A 23228-nucleotide genomic window follows, 5' to 3' on the forward strand; every position below is an offset into this window, starting at 1 on the left:
TGCAAAACGCTCTCGTATAGCTCCTATACAAGTCCAGGATTTGCTGTTAGACTCCTTGAACCATGTGCCCAGCTCTGAGCCGATGGCTGTGCTTAGGAGGCTCCTGTCTCATGCACCCACCCCGATACTGAGCATCAGAAACAACCAGTGATCCCTACAATGAACCATGGGTTCACAGACTTAAGTGCAGTCCTGCAGCAGGGCCTCAGGAAGACTCGAAACCCAAAATCAGAAAGCCATGGTTTCTTTTCTTCCTGGTATCTGTTTCGTCCCCTTTCCTCTGTAGAGGAGTCACGCTATCACTGCAGGCAATGGGGCTGCCCTGCAATTCCTGCTGTTTATATTTCACTTGGTGTAGCCATAGGTAGAGACCTCAGGGAGAATCTGATTCAGCTTGGATTGAGTCAGGTTCCACCCCAGTCCAGTCAGTTGTGGACTGAGAGGGGATGAGGCTGGGCCGTTTAAGACAAATCTGGGTGGGTGGAGTCTGTGCTTAATGAAGTTGTGATGTTAGCTGATGGCCCAGAAGGGACTGGTAGGTGCTTCTCATTGTCTGGTTGGGAAGCATTCTCTTAAGTCCAAGATGATGATAAATAGTATTAGGCCACGTGCAGCGGCTCATGCCTGTATACCCAGCACTTTGAGAGGCCAAGGTGGGAGGATCGCTTGAGCCCAGAAATTCAAGGCCAGTGTGGGCAACATAAAGAGACCCTGTCTCTACAAAAAACAAACAAGCACAACAACAATTAGCCAGGTATGATGGCACACACCAGTAGTCCCGGCTACTCAGGAGGCTGAGGTGGCAGGATCCCTTGAGCCTGGCGGGTCAAGGTTGCAGCAAGCTGTGATAGCTTGAGCCTGGCAGGCTGAGGTTGCAGCAAGCTGTGTGTGAGACCCTGTCTCAAAAAATAAAAAATTCAAACAAACAAACAAACAAATAAATAAATAAAATCAAGGGCCTCTCTCCCAAGCTAGGAAAAGATCAGCTGAAGCTGTAGCCCAGCTACGTGGATGGCTGCTTCCTGCCTGGAAGCGATGCCCGGATCAGCACCTTGGGACCCCTCTGAGCTTGCCTCTGCTCCAGTGTGGGCCCTTCCTTCCTGCAGAGGAGACAGCACTGTCTGAGAGGCATGAATGAGAATTTCCTCCTCCTAGGCCCAAGTCAGCATGACTCGGGGATGGCTTTGACTGGAAAAACTGAATCAAAGAGTGTGCTACAGCCAAGGATTTCCCCAAACACTAATCAGTGCTGATTACTTCCAGGGTATTGCCTTTGGCTCTGTGGAGTTTTGTCCACTGTGGCTTCAGTGTCTGGCTTGTGCTGCCCAGAAGATGAGAAATGAGTTTGTACAGATGAGCCTGGGTGAAGGGATGTGCCCATCACCATCCTGACCTCTATTAGGTGTAAGAAACCCTGATTGCCAAATTCATAGGTCATGGGTTGGCTTTGCCCCCAGCATTAACACTTGGGGGTGGAGTTGGGGGAATCATAGTATTACTTGCTTAAATGGAATCCTAAAAGTTTGCTGGGACAGCTTCATAAAAATCCTCACTATGATCAGTTTGAAAATGACGTTCCCCTCACATCTTTGCCTTTTGAACTGAGTTGTGATGCTGAGTATGAGTTTGAGAGTCCCAAGATCCTCTAAAGCACGCTTGTCCAGCCTGCAGACTGCGGGCCGTGGGCGGCCCAGGACAGCTTTGAATGCGGCCCAACACAAATTCGTAAACTTTCTTAAAACATTATGAGAGCCTTTCGCATTTTTTTTTTTTCGCATTTTTTTTAAAGCTCATCAGCTATCGTTAGTGTTTGTGTATCTTATGTGAGGCCCAAGACAATTCTTCTTCTTCCAGTGTGGCCCAGGGAAGCCAAAAGATCGGACACCCCTGATATAAAGGAAGTAACTCAATTTTGTGAACCTGAAACTTGATCTTGGATGAACCAAATGAAATTTTATGATTCTCTTAAGCTCACGAAAGTTCAATAACTATGCTGTGTAAAATAGAGGTAAAAGACTTGAGTTGGACCAGGAGTGGTCGCTCACGCCTGTAATCCCAGCACTCTGGGAGGCTGAGGCGGGTGGATCACTCGAAGTCAGGAGTTCGAGACCAGCCTGGCCAACATGGTGAAACCCCCGTCTCTACTAAAAATATAAAAATTAGCCGGGCATGGTAGTGTGCACCTGTAGTCTCAGCTACTCGGGAGGCTGAGGCAGGAGAATCTCTTGAACCCAGGAGGTGGAGGTTGCAGTGAACAAGATCATACCACTGCACTACGGCCTGGGCTGCAGAGCAAGACTCCATCTCAAAAAAAAAAAAAAAAAAAAAAAGACTTGAGTTGGTTCTAATAGAATACCTTGGAGAACCTCAAGATGCCTTCTGGTCCAGCCAGGTTTACGGATTGGAAGATATTCTGTTAATCAGAATCTCAGAGAAGGACAGGCCCTACTCAAGGTAATACAGTGAGTTGTGGTGGCTGGGCTGGGCTAGAACCTGGGCCTCCTCGGTTCCAGGTCACAGGGACCAAGGGATTTGGCTTGTCTTAGTCCTACTTGTAACTACAATACTGTCTTCTGCTAGGAAGAATAAGGGCTTATAGGCTAGAGGAATTTATAGGAATTTTATTTCTTTTTTTTTTTTTTTTTTTTTTTGAGACGGAGTCTCGCTCTGTCACCCAGGCTGGAGTGCAGTGGCCGGATCTCAGCTCACTGCAAGCTCCGCCTCCCAGGTTCACGCCATTCTCCTGCCTCAGCCTCCCAAGCAGCTGGGACTACAGGCGCCCGCCACCTCGCCCGGCTAGTTTTTTGTATTTCTTAATAGAGACGAGGTTTCACCGTGTTAGCCAGGATGGTCTCGATCTCCTAACCTCGTGATCCGCCCGTCTCGGCCTCCCAAAGTGCTGGGATTACAGGCTTGAGCCACCGCGCCCGGCCGGAATTTTATTTCTTTAAAAAAATCCCCCCCAAAACAGCTTTACTGAGATATAACTCACACACCATAAAATTCACCCTTTCAAAGGATACAATTTTTAGTATATTCACAGAATCATGCAGCTATCGCTATAATTTAATAATTTTTTTTTTTTTTTTTTTTGAGATGGAGTCTTATTCTGTTGCCTAGGCTGGAATACAGTGGCGCAGTCTTGGCTCACTGCAACCTCCATCTCCCAGGTTCAAGCGATTCTCCTTCCTCAGCCTTCTGAGTAGCTGGGATTATAGGTGCACAACACCACACCCAACTAATTTTTGTGTTTTTAGTAGACATGGGGTTTCACCATGTTGGCCAGGCTGATCTCAAACTCCTGACCTCAGGTGATCCGCCTGCCTTGGCCTCCCAAAGTGTTGGGATTACAGGTGTGAATCACTGTGCCCGGCCAATTTTAGAATATTTTTATCCCCTCAGAAGAACCCCTGTATCCATTAGCAGTCATTCCCCCTTTACCTTCCCCAACCAGGCCCAGTAAACCACTAATCTACTCTGTCTCTATGGGTTTGTCCATTCAGAACATTTCATATGGTAAAATCATACATGTGTTCTGGTGTTACTGACTTCTTTCACTTAGCAGAATATTTTCACGGTTCAGCCATGTTATGTCTGTACTTTATTCTTTTTCACGGCCAAGTGTTGGAATGTGTAGGATTCGAGTTTTCAAATAAAGCTGTAAAGTTTTCAGATTTATTTTTACTTTGCCTGGTGTGTTTTTTCCTGGAAAGCCAATTTCTACATTTGGAGATTAAATGAGAAACTTTCTTTTTTTTTTTTTTGAGATGGAATCTCGCTCTGTTGCCCAGGGTGGAGTGCAGTGGCGCGATTTCGGCTCACTGCAAGCTCCGCCTCCTGGTTTCACGCCATTCTCCTGCCTCAGCCTCCCGAGTAGCTGGGACTACAGGTGGCCACCACCACTCCCAGCTAATTTTTTGCATTTTTAGTAGAGACAGGGTTTCACCATGTTAGCCAGGATGGTCTTGATCTCCTGACATCGTGATTCACCCGCCTTGGCCTCCCAAAGTGCTGGGATTACAGGCGTGAGCCACCGTGCCTAGCCTTAAATGAGAAACTTCCTCAAACTCCCTGTACCTAAGTGGTTGCTGCTTTTCTTAAATGTTTTGACACCAAGGAGAAAAATTAGTTTCTAGAAGAAAATGTGTTTTCTTTTATTGCCAAGAAAATTAATGCATGTTAATTAAGATACATGCTCAAGACCCAGAGTTGTAATGAACTTTTTTCTTATATTTATTTTCCAGATGTTTTACTTATTTTAACAGTTTTCATTTTAGCAATAATGTTTCCTTCCTACTCCCAAATTTATTGGAAACCCTCAATCAACCCTATTTATTTATTTATTTTAGAGATGGGATCTCACTTTGTTGTCTAGGCTGGTCTGGAAACCCTCACTCTTATAGATAGTATGAAAGTAGATTATAGCCAACTCTTATATAACCTTCCCTAGAGCCTCCAATTGTTAATGTTTTGACACATTTGCTTGCTTTATCACTTGCTCTAAAAATGCATATCACATACTTTTTTTTTTTTAATTTATTTTTGAGACAGAGTCTGGCTCTGTTGCCCAGGCTGGAGTGCAGTGGCATGATCTTGGCTCACTGCATCCTCTGCCTCCTGGGTTCAAGTGATTCTCCTGCCTGAGCCTCCTGAGTAGCTGGGAGTACAGGCACGGGCCACCATGCCCAGCTAATTTTTGTATTTTTAGTAGAGATGTGGTTGGCCAAGCTGGTCTTGAACTACCGACCTCAAGTGATCCTCCTGCCGCAGCCTCCCAAAGTGCTATAGGATTAGAGGAGTGAGCCACCATGCCCAGCCACATGCGTATTTTTATTGAATCATTTGAAAGTACTCAACTCATATCATGACCCTTCACCCCCACATACTTCAACAAGCATCTCTAAGAACAAGGATATTCTCCTAACCACAGTGTCTCTGCATACCCAGGACATTCTAACCACAGCGTCACTGCATACCGGGGAGGTTAGCACTGATATAGTAATAACATCTTGTGTAAAACTTCCCAAAATGCTCCCAAGTATCCTTTATGGCAGTTTAAAAAAAATGGCATTTTTTTGGATCCAGGAACCAGTTAACGATTACTCAATTGAATTTGGTTTCAAAGTCTCACATCTCAACCTTTCCTTTAATCAAGAACAGCCCCCCTACCTTTTACACATTTTTTGGTCTTTGATGACCTTTACATTTTTGAAGAAATCAGGCCCATTGTAGAACTGGTGTTTCTCAAGTGTGCTTGGGAGGGTCTTGGTAAAATGCACATTCTGATTCTGAAGAATAGGGTGGAGCCTGGGAATCTGCATTTCTAGCCAGCATCTGGGTCATGCCAGTGCAGCCGGTCTTCGGCTGTAGAATGTTCCACATTCTAGGTCTGTTTCCTTGTGATTAAATTCAAGTTAAATATTTTTGGCTAGGGCACTTCCTGAGGTCGTAGGTACTTCCCATTGCCTCACAGAACAGGCACACAATCTCAGTTTGTCCTGTGACTTCGTGGTGCTAAGTGTGGTCACCTGCTTCACGTGGTGTCTGCCTGCTGTCTGTTGGAACAGTACCTTTCTCCTAGTGTAATGATTAGGTAACCTGTGATTGTAATTGATAAGTCATCTTTGAGACTACATGAATATCCTGTTCCCCAGCAGTTTTCACTCATTGGTGAACAGTTTTCCCAAAAACTCCTGTTTTGGGAAAAATAATAGCATCCTACAATTATAATCCCCTGCAGGTAACACGTGGCTCTTATATAATCGGCAGTTAATTGTTTGTATATGTGTAATTTTTATTTTTTATTTTTTTGAGACGGAGTTTCACTCTTGCCCAGGCTGGAGTGCAATGGCGTGATCTCCAGCTCACCGCAACCTCCGCCACCTGGGTTCAAGCAATTCTCCTGCTTCAGCCTCCCAAGCAGCTGGGATTACAGGCATGTGCCACCACACCTGGCTAATTTTGTATTTTTAGTAGAGATGGGGTTTCTCCATGTTGGCCAGGGTGATCTCGAACTCCCAACCTCAGGTGATCCGCCTGCCTTGGCCTCCCAAAGTGCTGGGATTATAGGCATGAGCTACTGTGGCCAGTGTAATTTTTGTTTTTAAAATGTAGCTAGTAACTGATAACTGTCATTTGTGTTTTAAACATCGGCTTTTACAGCTTCTCAGTACATTTCACTCTATGTATGTTTTTGTTAGAGCATTTGTTGTCCTGTGTAATGGTTTAGGAAATCCTGTAGGCCAAATGAAGGGCTCGAGACTCACCTGTGTTCCTACCAAGGTTGCCAGAGAAAATACAGGTAAATTTGAATTTCAGATAGACAATGAATAACTTTTTAGTATTTATGTTCCAAGTATGGCAGACAGCTCTCACATGTTACAAGTCGTTGCATAGGACATACCTATACTAAACGATGTGTTGTTTATCTAAATTCATATGTCACTGATATCTTGTATTTTTATTTATAAAATCTTCCAAGCCCACATCCCACCGCCTTCTCAGGGATGGCCACCATTTGTGTTTGCAGCCTGGTGGTGTTTGCAGCTGCAGGAAAGGCCTTGGAGGAGGAGAGAACCGTAGTGGTATCTCCTTGCTGTGGCCTTGGGCACTGGGGTGGGGGCTAGATGAGTAATTAGCTGAATATGATCTCACCCATGAAGAATGTGCCCTTGCTAGGTATTAGCAGAGGTTTAGGCTCCAGGGAGCCATTGTCAGAAGCTTGTCAGTGATGTCATCAGCTGGAAGGCCAGCTTTCAGTCCTCAGGAAAAAGCTTGAAAGCCAGGGCTCCAGTTTTGGTAATAAATGGTAATGGAGTTTCACAGGTAGGGTGTGGAGGAATTTATTATGACAGGAAGCCTGATGGAGCCTCCTGCCTGTGTGCAGCCCCCAGCCAGGTTTCTGAGTTCTGATGAACTACCAGAAGCTTCCACCACAGCCTGTGATTACACTGTTGGCTCAGTGCCCTGGAAAAATTGGCTTGCTCTTGGGGAACACTCCAGGAGCTGCAAAGAGGGTGTCAGGACTGTTATGCAGCTCCCCTTAAATTGGGGAGGAGGAGAGGCTGATGTGAAAATTGTTCATTAGACTGCTCAGGGCAGTGTGAGAAAACGTGTAATCTGTGGGCATCTACGCCCAGCTGCCCCTCTGATCTCACCCACTACTGTGGGAGGACTGCGTGGATGGGGGCGGGGGAGGGTCCTCTGGATTTAGACACTCACAAAACTTCCTTTTACTGTGTTCATTGGAAGAAATAGAAAATGCCTTTTTTTTTTTTTTTTTTTTGAGACAGAGTCTCGCTCTGTCACCAGGCTGGAGTGCAGTGGCACGAACTTGGCCCACTGCAACTTCTGCCTCCCGGGTTCTAGCAATTCTCCTGCCTCAGCCTCTGGAGTAGCCGGGACTACAGGCGCGTGCCACCATGCCCAGCTAATTTTTATATTTTTAGTACAGACAGGGTTTCACCATGTTGGCCAGGACGGTCTCGAGCTCTTGACCTCGTGATCCACCCGCCTCGGCCTCCCAAAGTGCTGGGATTACAGGCGTGAGCCACTGCGCCTGGCCTCTTTTTCATTTTTAAAGGGTAATTTGCTGTGCAGGAGTGGGCTCTCAGACCAGAAGGGAGGACCTGAATTAAGTCAAGGACTGAGTATGGTAACTACAGCCATAATTTTATTTGAAGCCTCCTGTAAAATGTTCTGGAAAAAACAGGGGTTCCAGGGGTGGGTGGGCAGTTTCAATCATGGACTGGATTTTGTGGTTCAAATTTCTCCGGGCCTGTTGGAGATTCCCGTTAAGCAGTTACCCAAGGCAGTTCTGCCCAGCTGAAGTATTGATTACCTGCACGCTGTACCAGTGAGGACTCATGGGTGAGCAGCTGGGAGGCGCTGAGCTTGATTCTGAAACCCTGGCCTCCATCCCACCTGACATTCAACATCATATTAGAATTTGGAAGACCCTTAGTCTCCAGATTGGTGCACTGGGTAACTCCTGAAATGGGGTGACTGAGACGGGTCCTCTGTGCCCCCTTTTCTTCCACAGCTTCCCCTGGGGCCCCTCTGCTCACTGGCATGTGATTCTGGGCAAATAGGCCTCTCCCAGTATTTGTTTTGGCATCTGAAATGGGGTAATATTTGTTCCTATTGTGGGTGAAATACTGCTGCTGGGGTGCTCAGGTAACTCACTCTGTGGGTAGCTGATATTGGCTGGGCAAGTGGCATTTTAGAGGAAATCTGTGCCATCAAAACAGTTGGGCCTGATCACACTTTTGCTTTTGAATATGCTTTGTCCCACCCTGGCCATTTGTCACTTGGAACCATCTGGGTTTCTCTGACCCACTGTAAAATGGATATGCCATGGAGTTGTCCCAGGAATCAAGGGCAGGTCCTCTCCAATGAGTGATGGGCTTACCTCTCACTTCTCTAACAAACACCCTTCTGCTTCCTTGTGTAAGATTTCACTATTAGTGGCTATTCTTCTTTACTGAAGAAAAAGGGAGACACATGCCCCTTCCAGTTCACTGTTCACCACTGCAGCATATTTATTCCAAGGGACTGGCAGAATCATCCCTTTCTTTGTTAGAATGTGGTTTTGTTACCTTGAGACAAGTGGCCCGCATGTCTGCACTGAAGGCGGCTTCGCTCAATAGCCTTGGGCACCTCCAGTTCTGCAAGTATGTACAGTACTTGCTCTCCTTTCCCTTTCTTTGTATACTTTTTCTGGTCTGCTACGGGTCCATCTGCATGTGGATAAAGGGTTGTCTTCTTGAGTAGTGATTTTGCTGTGATGTGATTCCCGTGGAGACAGTGATTCCGAAGGTAGACCCAACTGGAAAGCTTTTAAATTGCTGATACCCCAGCCCCACTCCCCAAGAGATGCTGATTTTGTTTTGTTTTGGGGAGGGGCAGTTTTTTTTTTTTTAAAAAAAGCTTTTTGATGTGTAGACATGGTTGAGACTGAAGTGATTTTTGTGAGTAACAGAGAAGTGTTAAGGCTTGAGAAGAAAGTTGGAAGAGCCATGCCTGAGGTAGGACCAAAGTCATGTGCCTGGCATTAGCCCAGAGCAACCCTGACCTGTTGGACAGCTGGGCTGGATGGATGGGGTCAGGGGAGATACTTGCTTTATTTAATTGATTATTTATTTAGAGATGCAGTTTCACTCTTGTCACCCAGGCTGGAGTACAATGGCACAATCTTGGCTCACTACAACCTCCGCCTCCTGGGTTCAAGCAATTCTCCTGCCTCTGCCTCCTGAGTAGCTGGGACAACAGGCGTATGCTGCCACGCCCGGCTAATTCTTGTATTTTTAGTAGAGATAGCGTTTCACCATGTTGACCAGGCTGGTCTCGAACTCCTGACCTCAGGTGATCCTTCCACCTCTGCCTCCCAAAGTGCTGGGATTACAGGTGTGAGCCACTGTGCTCAGCCTCGACTCGCTTTATTATGTCCACACTTGGAATACAATTTGGATTGATTGTAGTGGGGCATTTTATAATTAGGAAAAATTAATCAGGAAAAATCACTCCGTGTAGATTAGTACCACCATGTGAGGGGACAAGAATTTCTTCAAATTAGGAACTTCTTCCAACAGGACTGACAGGGTCCAAAACTACTCTTGGATCCGGCTTTAAGATGGACCCAGCCCACTGTTGAGTCCCCTCTGAGGTCTTCTCTCTGTGGATAGATTTGATTGTTAACAATGGCTGAGTCATTTGGCACCCAGCCTGGTGAGTAAGACAGCTGAGTAAGAGGGGAAACAGGGCCTTTGGTCAGAAAAACCGGACTGACTTCAGTCTTATCTGTTTTGAGAAGCCCCAGAAGCTGCAAAAATTGCAGCTTCCAGACGTTAGTGTGCCGTGGTCATGACATCGGTGTGGATGGCAGGTTGTCATCTGAGCAGTCAGGGCGGCAGCACACAGCTTGCGGGTTGGCTAATGGCCGAGGTGTGTGAACTGACCTGCCCCTAGTGACTTCAGTGCTGAGCACACCATAGGAGCAGTACTAATGGTATGGACAGTATGCTCAGAGGACGTTAGGGAGCACAGCTGTGTGTAAAGGGCGTGCCCTGCCCTGTCCAGAGATAGAGCAGCTATAGCACTGAAACCCCATGGTCACCCTTGTGTTTCTACACTTCTGCCTGTGCCAAGTCTAGCTTATGTGTCTCCTCCATTTCGTGTGTACATGGGGGTATTTTTTTCTGCTAAGCAACTGCTATTTATGCCTCTCAGTACTGTGCTTAGTGTGTACCGTTCCTGCAAGGTATAGACATTGTCAGCCCATTTTACAGATGAGGAAAATGGAGTTTTTGAGAGGGTGAGATCATTCAGTGGCAGAATGGAATGTTAACCCAGGTAGCCTAACCTCTGTGCTGTAGATCTGATGTCCATTTGAGCCTTAGACTTCCCGTCTGTGTCTAGAGTCTAGCCCTTAAAAAATGTGATAAACAGGTTTTCAGGTAAGTCTATTAATTTCAGAAAGACATTATTATTACTTTTTAGAAAGTTAGAGCTTATATTAGGGCTCAGTCTATCCTCCTGCCTCAGCTTCCTGAATAGCTGGGACTGCAGGCACATGCCACCATGCCTGGTTAATTTCTGTAGTATACATCATTGATTGCTGAGAAGTCACAGCCATTTGTTAAATAACTGAGCTATTCATAGCCAAATCATTTTCAAAAACACCAATATAAGCAAAAACAAAACATTTATTTATTTATTTATTTGTTGAGATGGAGTCTTGCTGTCACCCAGGCTGGAGTGCAGTAGCCCGATGTCAGCTCACTGCAACCTCTGCCTCCCGGGTTCAAGCAATTCTTCTGCCTCAGCCTCCTGAGTAGCTGGGACTACAGGCACCCACCACCATGCCCGGCTAATTTTTTGTATTTTTAGTAGAGACGGGGTTTCACTGTGTTAGCCAGGATGGTCTTTATCTCCTGACCTTGTGATCTGCCTGCCTCAGCCTCCCAAAGTGCTGGGATGAGCCACTGCACCTGGCCCAAACATTTATTTTTTTAAATGAAAATGTGTTTATTTTATAAACAGTGCCTTCTTACTAATTTTACAGGCCCTGTGCTAGGGACATGGCCTCATCTTCCACTATCTTAGAGTGAAGAAGTAAAGACAGAGAAAGTGTGCTTAAGTTGCTACACAGATCTCATTGCAGTGCCTCCCAGAGGCGTGAAGAGCAACGCCTTTCACCTGGGCTGTCCTAGAAGGCCCACGGCAGTGGTGGGGTTGGTGAACAGTGGGGCTTAAAGGGGTGAATTCAGAAGACAAAGGACCTTCTGGGCAAAGAAGGGCCCACTAGAGGGGAAGTGCAGGAGTGTGAGAGTGCCTGGAGTTGCCCACTCACTGGCTCTGGCGCTTGGTGCTGAGTGCTTGGGAAGCGTTGGGAGGATCAGTTATGTTGCTGGCTGGGTTCTAAAGAACCTCAAAAGTTATATAAAAGTTACCTTTGATTTGGCTGTGCTACCCTCCAGTTACGTGGCTAGTTAAATTAATTAAACCAAATTTAGAATTAAGCTCAGCCATACTAAGCATATTCAGTGTTCAATAAGTACATATGGCTTGTGGCTAAGGCTCTGGACAGTGTACATATAAAACATTTCCATCGTTGCAGAAGCTTCTATTGAACAGTGGTTGTATTAGTCTATTCTCAACGCTGCTGTGAAGAAATACTTGAGACTGGGTAATTTATAAAGGAAAGAGGTTTAATTGACTCCCAGTTCCACAGGACCGGGGAGGCCTCAGGAAACCTACAGTCATGGCAGAAGGGGAAGCAAACATGTCCTTCTTCACAAGGCAGCAGCAAGGAGAAGTACAGAGAGAAGAGGGAGAAAAGCCCCATATAAAGCCATCAGATCTTGTGAGAACAGCAGCATGGGGGTAACCATTCCCATGATTCAGTTACCTCCCACCAGTTCCCTCCCGTGACATGTGGGGATTATGGGAACTACGATTTAAGATGAGATTTGAGCGGGGACATAGCCAAGCCACATCAGTGATGCTATTAGACAGTGGTGCTGTGGTGTGTAGGTGGGAAAACTATGGCCTGTGGGCCAAATCTGGCCCTCTGCCTATTTTTATAAAGTTTTATTGGAACACAGGCCACACCCATTTATTTATGTACTGTCTATGGACACTTTCACACTGCAACAATAGATCTAAATAGTTGCAAAGAGACTGTGTGGCCCACAAAACCTAAATATTTACTATCCAGGCCAGGCACGGTGGCTCATGCCTGTAATCCCAGCACTTTGGGAGGTTGAAGTGGGCAGATCCCTTGAGGTCAGGAGTTCAAGACCATCCTAGCCAACATGGCGAAATCCTGTCTCTACTGAAAATACAAAAATTAGCTGGGCTTGGTGGTGCTTGCCTGTAATCCCAGCTACTTGGGTGTCGAGACATGAGAATTGCTTGAACCCAGAAGGCAGAGGTTTCAGTGAGCTGGGATCATGCCACTGTATTCCAGCCTGGGTGACAGAGTGAGATTCTGCCTCTCAAAAAAAAAAAAAAAAAAAAAAAATTTACTCTCTGGCCCTTTATGGAAAGTTTGCTGACCTCTTCTATAGATGGTAGTGTACAGCAGAAGGTGTTCAAGCCAGGAGTAACATGAATGATTGTATTTACGGCCTGAGACGATAACTCTGGTAGTGGTGGGCGGGCCATGTTGGTGGAGAAACCCATTTTCAGTGACTTCCAAGAGTCAGCATGAGAAATGACTGAGGCCTTGCCCTGGCAGGAATGGTTCCATTAATCTGTGTCTCATTTGACAAATGAGGAACTACAAATGGGAACTACAGTTTAAGATGAGACTTGGGCGGGGACACAGCCAAACCACATCAGTGGTGCTAATAGACAGTGGTGCTGTGGTGTGTAGTGGGGAAAACTATGGCCTGTGGGCCAAATTTTGAAGTCCTTTTACTTTTTGGTTCTAAAAATTATTAACTGTAGCCAGAGTTGTTAACTTAATATGTCTTGGACCTCTTGGGCTCTCTGAAGACTGTACTCTTTCTTTCCATATAATAATATACCAATGATATTGAAATAGATATCAGAAATAAAATTTTTAGATATAGTGATAAGTGCACATCTGTATTAAAATGTGTAATAACAAGATCTAACAGTGAGTCTAATAACTACCATCATTTTCATGTAGCAGTCGCATAAAGGATAGTTTGTACTATATCTAAAACACTGTCACATGACAGGAGAAGATCTGATTTCTTTGGTGATAAAACGACAGGTGCTGCTAATACACCTGTGTTTTATGGTCTTCGTTCATAATGGAAAGAAATGCGGCCGGGCGCGGTGGCTCACGCCTGTAATCCCAGCACTTTGGGAGGCCGAGGCGGGCGGATCACAAGGTCAGGAGATCGAGACCATCCTGGCTAACACTGTGAAACCCCGTCTCTACTAAAAATGCAAAAAATTAGCCGGGCGAGGCGGCGGGCGCCTGTAATCCCAGCTACTCGGGAGGCTGAGGCAGGAGAATGGCGTGAACCTGGGAGGCGGAGCTTGCAGTGAGCCGAGATCGCGCCACTGCACTCCAGCCTGGGCGACTAAGCGAGACTCTGTCTCAAAAAAAAAAAATAAATAAATAAAAAATAAATAAAAAAATTTTTTTTTTTTTTTTTTAGACAAAGAAATGCTATTAATACATTTTATTTATTTATTTATTTATTTGAGGTGGAGTCTCACTCTATCTCCCAGGCTGGAGTGCGGTGGCATGATCTCTGCTCACTGCAATCACCACCTCCTGGGTTCAAGCGATTCTCCTGCCTCAGTTTCTGCCTCAGCTTCTCGAGTAGCTGGGATTATAGGCGTGCTCCACCATACCCAGCTAATTTTTGTATTTTTAGTGCAGACGGGGTTTCACCATATTGGCCAGGATGTTCTTGATCTTCTAACCTTGTGATCCGCCTGCCTCGGCCTCCCAAGGTGCTGGGATTACAGGCGTGAGCCACCACATCCTGCAACTAACTCAGTTATTTAACAATTGACCGTAATTTCTCAGCAATCAGTGTGTACTTGGAAATTGTTGGGATATGAGAGAACTAACATATAACTCATTTTCTTTTTTCTTTGAGGCAGGGTCTCTCTTTGTTACCCAGGCTGGAGTGCAGTGGCATGAACAGGACTCATTGCAGCCTTGACCTGGGCTCAATCCTCCCACCTCAGTCTCCTGAGTAGCTGGGACTGCTGGCACGTGCTACCATGCCTGGTTAATTTTTGTATTTTCTGTAGAAATGGGGTCTTACTGTGTTACCCAGGCTGATCCTGAACTCCTAAGCTCAAGTGATCCACCCTTTGGCCTTCCAACATACTGGGATTACAGGGGCGAATGAACCACCACGCCTGGCCTGGAACTTCTATAAATACCAAAGTTAGTAATTAGTGAAGATGATAGTCTGCAAGTGCTGAATTATACTTCTATTAATTTCAATTCCTTCCAACTTTCTAATGTTTTATGCCCAGTCTGTTCTATCTGCCTCTACCCAGCTTTAGAAGTATTTTGTTGGTTCCTGAGAAGGAGCTGTGCCTGAGGGGTATGAGGTTGCCCTCTGGGTTCAGTGAGGAGATTTGGGAAGAGTTTTGATTTGTAGGCTTAGATGGAGGGACCCGTAAAGGGACCTGACATTAGCTGATGGCCACTGGGCTAGGGAACAACTTAGAGGCAGCTAACAGGATTCAGGGAGAGTAGATTTGGTGGGAGAGAGTAGCCTAGGATTAATCCAGTTGGGTTTTTATGGGTAGTTTGGTAGTTGGTTGACTGGGTGGGTCATCCCTTGGTAGTTATTTGTTGATTAGTGGTTGTTGTTAGGTTGGTTACACTTACATTATAGTTGATGGAATCTCAGATTTGGATCTAATACCACATGTAAGTCGAGTGTTTTTTGTTTTTTGTTTTTTGTTTTTTTTGAGACTTTTTTGGCTCTTGTTGCCCAGGCTGGAGTGCAGTGAAACAATCCTCAGCTCACTGCAACCTCCGCCTCCTGGGTTCAAGCGATTCTCCTGCCTCAGCCTCCTGAGTAGCTGGGATTACAGGCATGCACCACCACACCCGGCTAATTTTGTATTTTTAAGAGATGGGGATTTCACCATATTGGTCAGGCTGGTCTCAAACTCCCAACCTCAGGTGATCCGCCCACCTCAGCCTCCTAAAGTGCTGGAATTACAGGTGTGAGCCACTGTGCCCAGCCAGTTGAGTAGATTTTATTAGCACTCAAGCTTTGTGGCTCATTGCTATTATTGTGCATGTGAGAGTTTTATCTTTAAGTAGCATTAGGGATGCTACTTGGATGTTTTAGTTGTTACAGAAATAATTTTTACTAACTTTTACTAAGTTCTCTTTCCTCTCCTGTGTAGAAAGTTTAGAGTGAAGTAGCAATTGGCTGGATGTTCAGAAGGTTTCCCCCTTTCACATAATTTGATGTTCCAGTTGTCCACATCTGGACGACTCCCTCTCTTTCTACTGATGAAAGCAGTGGGCCAAATTATGGGGTTCCATCCCTGCATCTTCCTATTTGTCTAAATCTTCATCACAGACAACATATTGCCATTAGAAGCTCTAAAGGAAACCTAGAAAGGAGGAGAAACTGGTTTTAGCCCAAATTCCTCAAAATCATCGCCCGTTGTTTAAGAATTACAGTTTGCACTGGAACAATAAGATGTTCCTTAATGTGGTTTTTAAGTGAGTTGATTGTCACCAGAATTTCATAAACACTGTGGCTAAGGATTGTGCAAAAGGGTGTGCTTCCCTTTAGCATCCTTAATTAGGGACATTTTGAAAACTGCTTTTTATTGTCCTTTATCTGCAAAACTTCTTGAATCCAAATAGCAAGATTCTAATTTCTTAATCACTGCCACAGAAAGTTGTAGATTAGAGAAAGCTCCAATTCCTTATTTCCTGTCTTCCTTTTTTTGTGTGTTTATTGCCTGTGTCTCATCCTCACTCCTGCCAGTTTTATAGAATGTAACCTCCCAGCCTCTGGGAATGTTTGGAAGACTTGTTTGTAGAGGATCTGAAGAGCAGTTTAAAGTGGACTTACCCAAACTGCCTTCTGGAGAACATTAGTCTCTTTTGAGATAAAACTTTTAAACATCCCCTAGTCCAATAGTGTTGGCAAATTCCCTGTGACACCGTAGCCCTCTCTTTGAGATTGTCAATGTACACTGGCATGTTAAAGGCTCTGAGAAGTCCTGCAGCAGTTAAAAAATTGTTTAGTCTAGTGTGCCTCCAGTTGTTTGGCCACTGAAACCCCTTTTCCGGAAAAACCAGCTAACATCTGGTAGTCTTTTCTAAGAGGTGGTACTGAAGATGATACTCATGTTACACATTTAAAAATTCTAACGTGTATTTTTCATGTATTTATAAAATGCAACAAATGTATCAAACCTGTGATTTCTAAGACATAATTACTTAAGCTAAGGAAAAAAGAAAACATGAGTGAAGGAAAAACTTTAGTAAATGGGCCAGGTGGTAAGAGGAGAGAGCCTTGTCTGTGAGTGTGGTCTAGGGGGATGCTGGACCTAGCTTTTCAGAGCTAGGTTCAGGCAGAGCTGCTCTGAGATGTAGACATTGCAGCTGGGGTTCCTGTTGAGCCGGGAAGCAGCTTCTGACTCAGGCGCAGACTGTTTAGATGAGCTGGTCATAAAGAGCCCTGACTGTGGACTGCGTCTCCAGCCACGGCAGCAGCTGGTGGATGGGGTGATGCCTTGTATATTCATCGTGTGTCGCTCGCCTGCCCTGCCCTTGGACAGCGCGCCTCAGGAATGTTAGAATGTGTTCCCCCTTTAGCAGCAAAGCCGATCTGCTGGTTACTTAGTCTGTTTATCTTACTGCCACGACCGTTTATCATGGGCCAGAGTTCAGGGGCACAGTGATAAATCTCTTTTAGGAGGAGGATGTAACTCTCAGCATTTTCCCCCTCCTTGGTTCTGAGTTTTTAAAGCCTTCGTAACACCGTGTCCTTGTTTGGGCATCTTCCTGTGTCCTCCCATTTGGGTCTCCAGGGTGAAATGGCCAACAGTGGATTCCAGAGTCATGGCCTGGGTTCAGATTCCTGCTCTGCTGCTTATCAACTCTGTGACTTTGGGTTTAATTGACCTATTCATTATTTTTCTTAATCTGGAAAATGGAGCCAACAGCAGTTCCTCTTAAAGCAGCTGTGAGGATTCAAGGGGGTAACTGCATGGGACCAGGCCCTCGGGCTTCACCTCTCACTGGGAGATTGGACCTCTGCATAATGGACAAGCTCTCTTTAGGGTGCAAGTGAACGGGGCACAAGGGAGTTAGGAAGGTGGGCGTTTTTTTGTTTTTGTTTTTGTTTTTTGGTGGCTTGAAAAACATGCCCAAGGCTGGGTGTGGTGGCTCACGCCCATAGTCCCAGCACTTTGGGAGGCCAAGGCGGGAGCATTGCTTGAGCCCAAGAGTTTGAGATCAGCCTGGGCAACATGGTGAGACCCCGTCTCTTTTGTTTTTTGAGATGGAGTCTCGCTGTGTTGCCCAGACTGGAATGCAGTGGTGCAATCTCAGCTCACTGCAATCTCCACCTCCCAGGTTCAAGCGATTCTCCTGCCTCAGCCTCCTGAGTAACTGGGATTACAGACATGTGCCATCATGCCCAGTGAATTTTTGTGTTTTTAGTAGAGATGGCGTTTTGTCATGTTGGCCAGGCTGGTCTCGAACTCCTGATCACAGGTGATCCTCCCACCTTGTCTCCCAAAGTGCTAGGATTATAGGCGTGAGCTGCCGTGCTTGGCTGACCCAAAAAATTAGCTGGGTGTGGTGGCACACATCCCTGTAGTCCCAGCTACATGGGAGGCTGAGGCAGGAGTATTGCTTGAGGCCAGCCTGGGTAACAGAGCAAGACTTTGTCTCAAAACAAAAAAAAAAGAAAGAAAGAAAAGAAAAGAAAAGAAAAGAAAAACATGCCCAAAGGCAACCAAATGACTCCATCTTTTGCAATGTAATCTTCAACATCTACTCCTCTGGCAAGCTGTTTGGAAATGGCAAAGTCCATCTCCTGAGGCTGGGAGATGGCTTGTCCAGGATGGGTGTGTCTGGTGAGGAATGGAAGGCATTTGGATGGCCACTGAGAAAACTGAGCCAAGGAGCATCAGAAAGACAATCAGGCAAACCCACAGAGTCTCCAGGTATTCCTTTGCTGATAGGTAACATTGCACTAGCTGTTTAAACAAACCGGTGAAAGGCCATCACCCTACTACCCCGCCTCACCTCCATTCCGTGCTGCTCTTCCCGGAAGCAACTGCGCGATCCGGGAATAATTTTTTGTCTTGTCAAGAGACAGTCTGTACATAGATGAATTCAATTATATGATTTCTGTAGTACCCTGTACTCAAATTTGAACCTGCCATACACATTGCTTTTGTCATTTCATAATACCTGTTGATTTTCCCACATTAGTACCTATAGATCCTGACAAACAATTTTGTTAAGATGAAGATTTCTTCATATGTATATTACTATGTTTCTTTTTTTGGCGGTGTATGTCAAGATTTATTATAAAAGCAACAGATGGGTAGGGCGTGGTGGCTCATTCCTGTAATCCCAGCACTTTGGGAGGCCGAGATGGGAGGATCGCTTGAGCCCAGGAGTTCAAGACCAGCCTGGGAAACCTGGCGAAATCCTGTCTCTACAAAAATTATGAAAATTATCCAGGCATGGTGGTGACCGTCCCAGCTACTCGGGACCCAAATGTCCCAGCTACTCAGGAAGCTGAGTTGGGAGCCTGATCCTCAGAGGTCAAGGTTGTAGTGAGCCGTGATTGCCCCACTGCACCCCAGCCTAGGTGACAAAGTGAGACCCTGTCTCCCCCTGGCCTCCAGAAAAAAAAAAAGGTAACATATGTAGTTTAAATTTTAAAAATTCAAATTCTTTTTTGGACTGGGCGTGGTGTCTCACGCCTGTAATCCCAACACTTTGGGAGGCCGAGGTGGGCAGATCACCTGAGGTCAGGAGTTCAAGACCAGCCTGGCCAACATGGTGAAACCCTGTCTCTACAAAAGCACAAAAATTAGCTGGGCATGATGGTGGGTGCCTGTAATCCCAGCTACTTGGGAGGCTGAGGTGGGAGAATCGCTTGAACCTGGGAGGTGGAGGTTGCAGTGAGCCGAAATCGTGCCACTGCACTCCAGCCTGGGTGACCGAGCGAGACTCCATTTAAAAACAAAAACAAACAAAAAAAAAATTTCAAGCAATGCAGAATAAATAACAACAATAAAATGAAAGCCCATCTTCCACCATCGGCTTCTTTTTTTTTTTTTTTTTTTTTTTTTGAGACGGGGTCTCGCTCTGTCACCCAGGCTGGAGTGCAGTGGCCGGATCTCAGCTCACTGCAAGCTCCGCCTCCCGGGTTCACGCCATTCTCCTGCCTCAGCCTCCCGAGTAGCTGGGACTACAGGCGCCCGCCACCTCGCCCGGCTAGTTTTTTGTATTTTTTAGTAGAGACGGGGTTTCACCGGGTTAGCCAGGATGGTCTCGATCTCCTGACCTTGTGATCCACCCGTCTCGGCCTCCCAAAGTGCTGGGATTACAGGCTTGAGCCACCGCGCCCGGCCTACCATCGGCTTCTTAGTTTTCCTCCTAGAAGGAGCCAGTGAGGACGGTTTGGTGTTCATGCTTCCAGATCTTTCTGTTCAGATGCAGTCATGACTTTTGAAAAACAGGATTGTACAGTTTATACTTTTCTACAAATTATCCCCTTGCCTTAATACATCATAGAAGCCTGTTCATATTGGAACAAACAAACCTTTCGTATTCTTTTCACAGCAGCCTGTTTTCCTCTTGCTTGAATGTAAAGTTTATTTAACCACTTACTGTCAGGGAGGCATTTGTTTTCAGTTCTCCCTCCCTCCCCCCCCAATTATCTTGCAATGAACTGCTTTAATGGCTAAAGATCACTTTAATATCAAAACCTCCCCCATCTCCCATTAGAAAAAGAAATCATGTTAGGGAACTTCAAATTGAATTTACGGACCTTGTGTTTAATTTTGTGTTAGCAGTGGCCCAGCCTGGCCCCTGCAGACTGTCCGGGAATCTGCGGGAGGAGTTGGGGTAGCCTGCGCACTGGAGCACACTGCCAGTTCATTCAGCAGCTCACCGAGCAAGAAACATCTTGATTCTATCAGGCTTAATCCTGTGTCCCATTAGGGACCCAGCTCTTGTGGTCATTAGCAGATGGAATGCTCATCTGTGCTAGAAGGTGGAATTCTAGGGCATTGGGCTCTGAGTAGTCTTGAACCAGAATTGAATGGCTTGAATCCTTTTTACAATGCCGATGGGGAGGCACCCTTAGCTCCCAAACTTGTGTGTGTTATAATACTATGGCAGTAATAACAGTGGTTGCAGTAGCCCCCATGAATTTGATGGGACGATCATCAGGCAGTGCTGCTTGCTTGCTTTACTCCATCTTATCACCGCAGCCTGATGAGGTGAGGCAGTTACGACTCTCATTTTGCAGATGAGGAGACGGGGCACAGGGACTCAACCCACTTATGGTCACACAGCTAGTAAGTCACTGTGCTTGGGAGGTGAACCAGGCTTCTCTGACGCCCCAGCAGGACGTCTGAACTTCTAGCTGCCCCATCACTGACTGACTTAATGCCCCTGACTCCTGGGTGACTTGGCCACCAGTAACTTCAGCCAGCAACCTGCCCTTTCTTTGAGTGGGTTCCACCCATCCCTGCACCATGCTTTTTACTCTGGATGTTGGTGGCGTGGAATTCCACCTGTAAGAAAGAGGTCAGTCCCTGGGCTGAGAGAGTTCTTTGCAGAGAGCTCTGTTGGGATTGGGTGGGACGTGTGCTCGGAGGCCTCCTCACGTAATTGTGGGCTGAAAGGTCCAGATTTGGGGACATAAAATTGTACCATCAGCTGAGCTAAAGACAGGGCACAGGGAGGAACCATCCAGAAAGTGTCAGTGTAGGTAAAGCAGGCAGAGTTCCCCCATCTGTCCTCTGAGGGACTCCTTTCTTGTGGCTTCCTCCCCTTTCTGTGGTGATGGTCAGAGCCAGCGGTTATAAATTATTTGGAATTTTCCTCAGCTTGGTTCCTACTCAAGACTTTAAATTAGGAGTTTTGTTCCTTTTATGACTTCACAATCTTTGGGCAGGCTGCCATCTCTATAACAGGCTTATACGAGTTGTAACCTGAGGTGAGTTATAGGGGAAAAATGGAAGCGGATTTCTTCTCTTTCAAACCAAGGAAACCACCTTGATCTGACTTTGTAACGAAGCTCAACTTTTATAAGTTTGCAATTAAAGGATAAATACCTATCCTATTTATTATTATCATGAACTTTTTATCATAAAAGGGGGAAAAAGCTCTCAGGAAACATAGCCTAGTATGAGGGACAGAAAGCCAAAAGGTTTTTTTTTTTCTTCCTTTAAAAGGTCCTCAATGTCTTGCCCTGTGGACACCGGTTTTCATTATAATAATGCTGTTATCTCTTTGTAGAGTCATTTAAAGCCAATTTAACTTTCTCATTTAAAAGTATAATTGGTGGCCGGGCGCGGTGGCTCACGCCTGTAATCCCAGCACTTTGGGAGGCCGAGGCGGGCGGATCACAAGGTCAGGAGATCGAGACCACGGTGAAACCCCGTCTCTACTAAAAATACAAAAAATTAGCCGGGCGCGGTTGTGGGCGCCTGTAGTCCCAGCTACTCGGGAGGCTGAGGCAGGAGAATGGCGTGAACCCGGGAGGCGGAGCTTGCAGTGAGCCGAGATCGCGCCACTGCACTCCAGCCTGGGCGACAGAGCGAGACTCCGTCTCAAAAAAAAAAAAAAAAAAAAAAAAAAAAAAAAAAAAGTATAATTGGTATTCACCACAGAGCTAGGAGCTCAGTAGGCAGTTAGAAAATATGTATATATTTTTTGAGATGGAGTCTCGCTCTTGTCACCTAAGCTGGAGTGCAGTGGTGCGATCTTGGCTCACTGCAACCTCCACCTCCCAGGTTCAAGCAATTCTCCTGCCTCAGCCTCCCGAATAACTGGGACTATAGGCCCTCATCACCACGCCCAGCTAATTTTTGTATTTTTAGTAGAGATGGGGTTTCACCATGGCTGGTCTCAAACTCCTGAGTTTTGCCAGGCTGGTCTCAAACTCCTGATTTCAGGTGATCTACCCGCCTTGGCCTCCTAAAGTGCTGGGATTATAGGCATGAGCCACTGCACCTGGCTGGTAGTTAGAAAATATTTATTGAATATGAGAAAAGAAAAATAGAGCAAATTGAATCTTCAAGTACTATATGAGTAACTCTGATTTCTGTTTTCTGGAAAACACACAGGCTGATAGGTTTGGGTAAATAAGAGCAGAGCTGCATCTTCTCTCAAGTTCCCTGATTCCCTCAAGGAGTTATCTGAGAATAGCTCTGTGCCAAGCAGTGAGGCATGCATAGGGGACCTCTTGAATGAAGGGACAGCCCATTATCATTAGAATCCCCAGTTCCAGCCAGGTGCAGTGGCTCACGTCTGTAATCCCAGCACTTTGAGAGGCCAGTGTGGGCAGATTGCTTGAGTTCAGGAGTTCAAGACTAGCCTGGGCAACATGGCAAAACCTTTTCTCCCCCCACCACAGACACACACACCACACACACACACACACACACACACACACACACACTAGCCAGGTGTGGTGGCAGGTGTCTGTGGTCCCAGCTACTTAGGAGGCTGAGGTGGGAGGATTGCTTGAGACTTGGAGGTTGATGGTTGATACTGCAGTGAGCCGTGATCCTGCCACTGCACTCCAGCTTGGGTGACAGAGCAAGACACTAGACCCCGTCTCAAAAAAAAAAAAAAAAAAAAAAAAAAAAATCCCCAGTTCTCAGGGTATAGCAGAGACTGAGTCAGTCATGGCTGAGACAAAGGGACTGTGCTCTCTGTGCCTCCTGTGCCCTGTGTTTATATGGTTCATACGCTGCCTGTCCACCATGTTTTTCCCTGAGAGCCTCGGCAGTGTGGGCATCGTGGGAATGATTGGGGCAGGTGAAAATTCAGAGGCCCTGCCCTGGGGGGCAGAGAAGCCTGGCTTACCTCCCAAGCACAGCATGTGGGTGGATCACTTCTCTGCACTCAGTCTCCTCATCTCCAAAATGGGAGTTGTAACTGAGCTCACTTCATCAAGTTGTTATGAGATGATGTAGATTCAGGGAAGTAGCAAGAGTAGGAGTTTGGGCTTTGGCAACAGAGAGAAGTGAGTTTCCATCTA

At 46.0% G+C, this 23228-nt stretch overlaps 1 protein-coding gene and 1 long non-coding RNA gene across 6 annotated transcripts in view; one reads left to right on the plus strand and one right to left on the minus strand.

The window, feature by feature from the left end:
- LOC105482823 (filamin B) overlaps positions 1–23228 on the plus strand; it is a 167860-nt gene that overhangs the window by 36894 nt on the left and 107738 nt on the right. The gene's annotated exons all lie outside the window — the stretch shown is intronic.
- LOC139361982 (uncharacterized) lies at positions 9539–23189 on the minus strand. The gene is made up of 3 exons (XR_011620109.1): positions 23054–23189; positions 15335–15579; positions 9539–9673 (listed from the first exon to the last, which is right to left on the minus strand). It is a non-coding gene; the product is annotated as an uncharacterized lncRNA (long non-coding RNA).

Source organism: Macaca nemestrina, chromosome 2 (genome assembly GCF_043159975.1).
Source record: "Macaca nemestrina isolate mMacNem1 chromosome 2, mMacNem.hap1, whole genome shotgun sequence".
Classification (NCBI taxonomy): domain Eukaryota; kingdom Metazoa; phylum Chordata; class Mammalia; order Primates; family Cercopithecidae; genus Macaca; species Macaca nemestrina.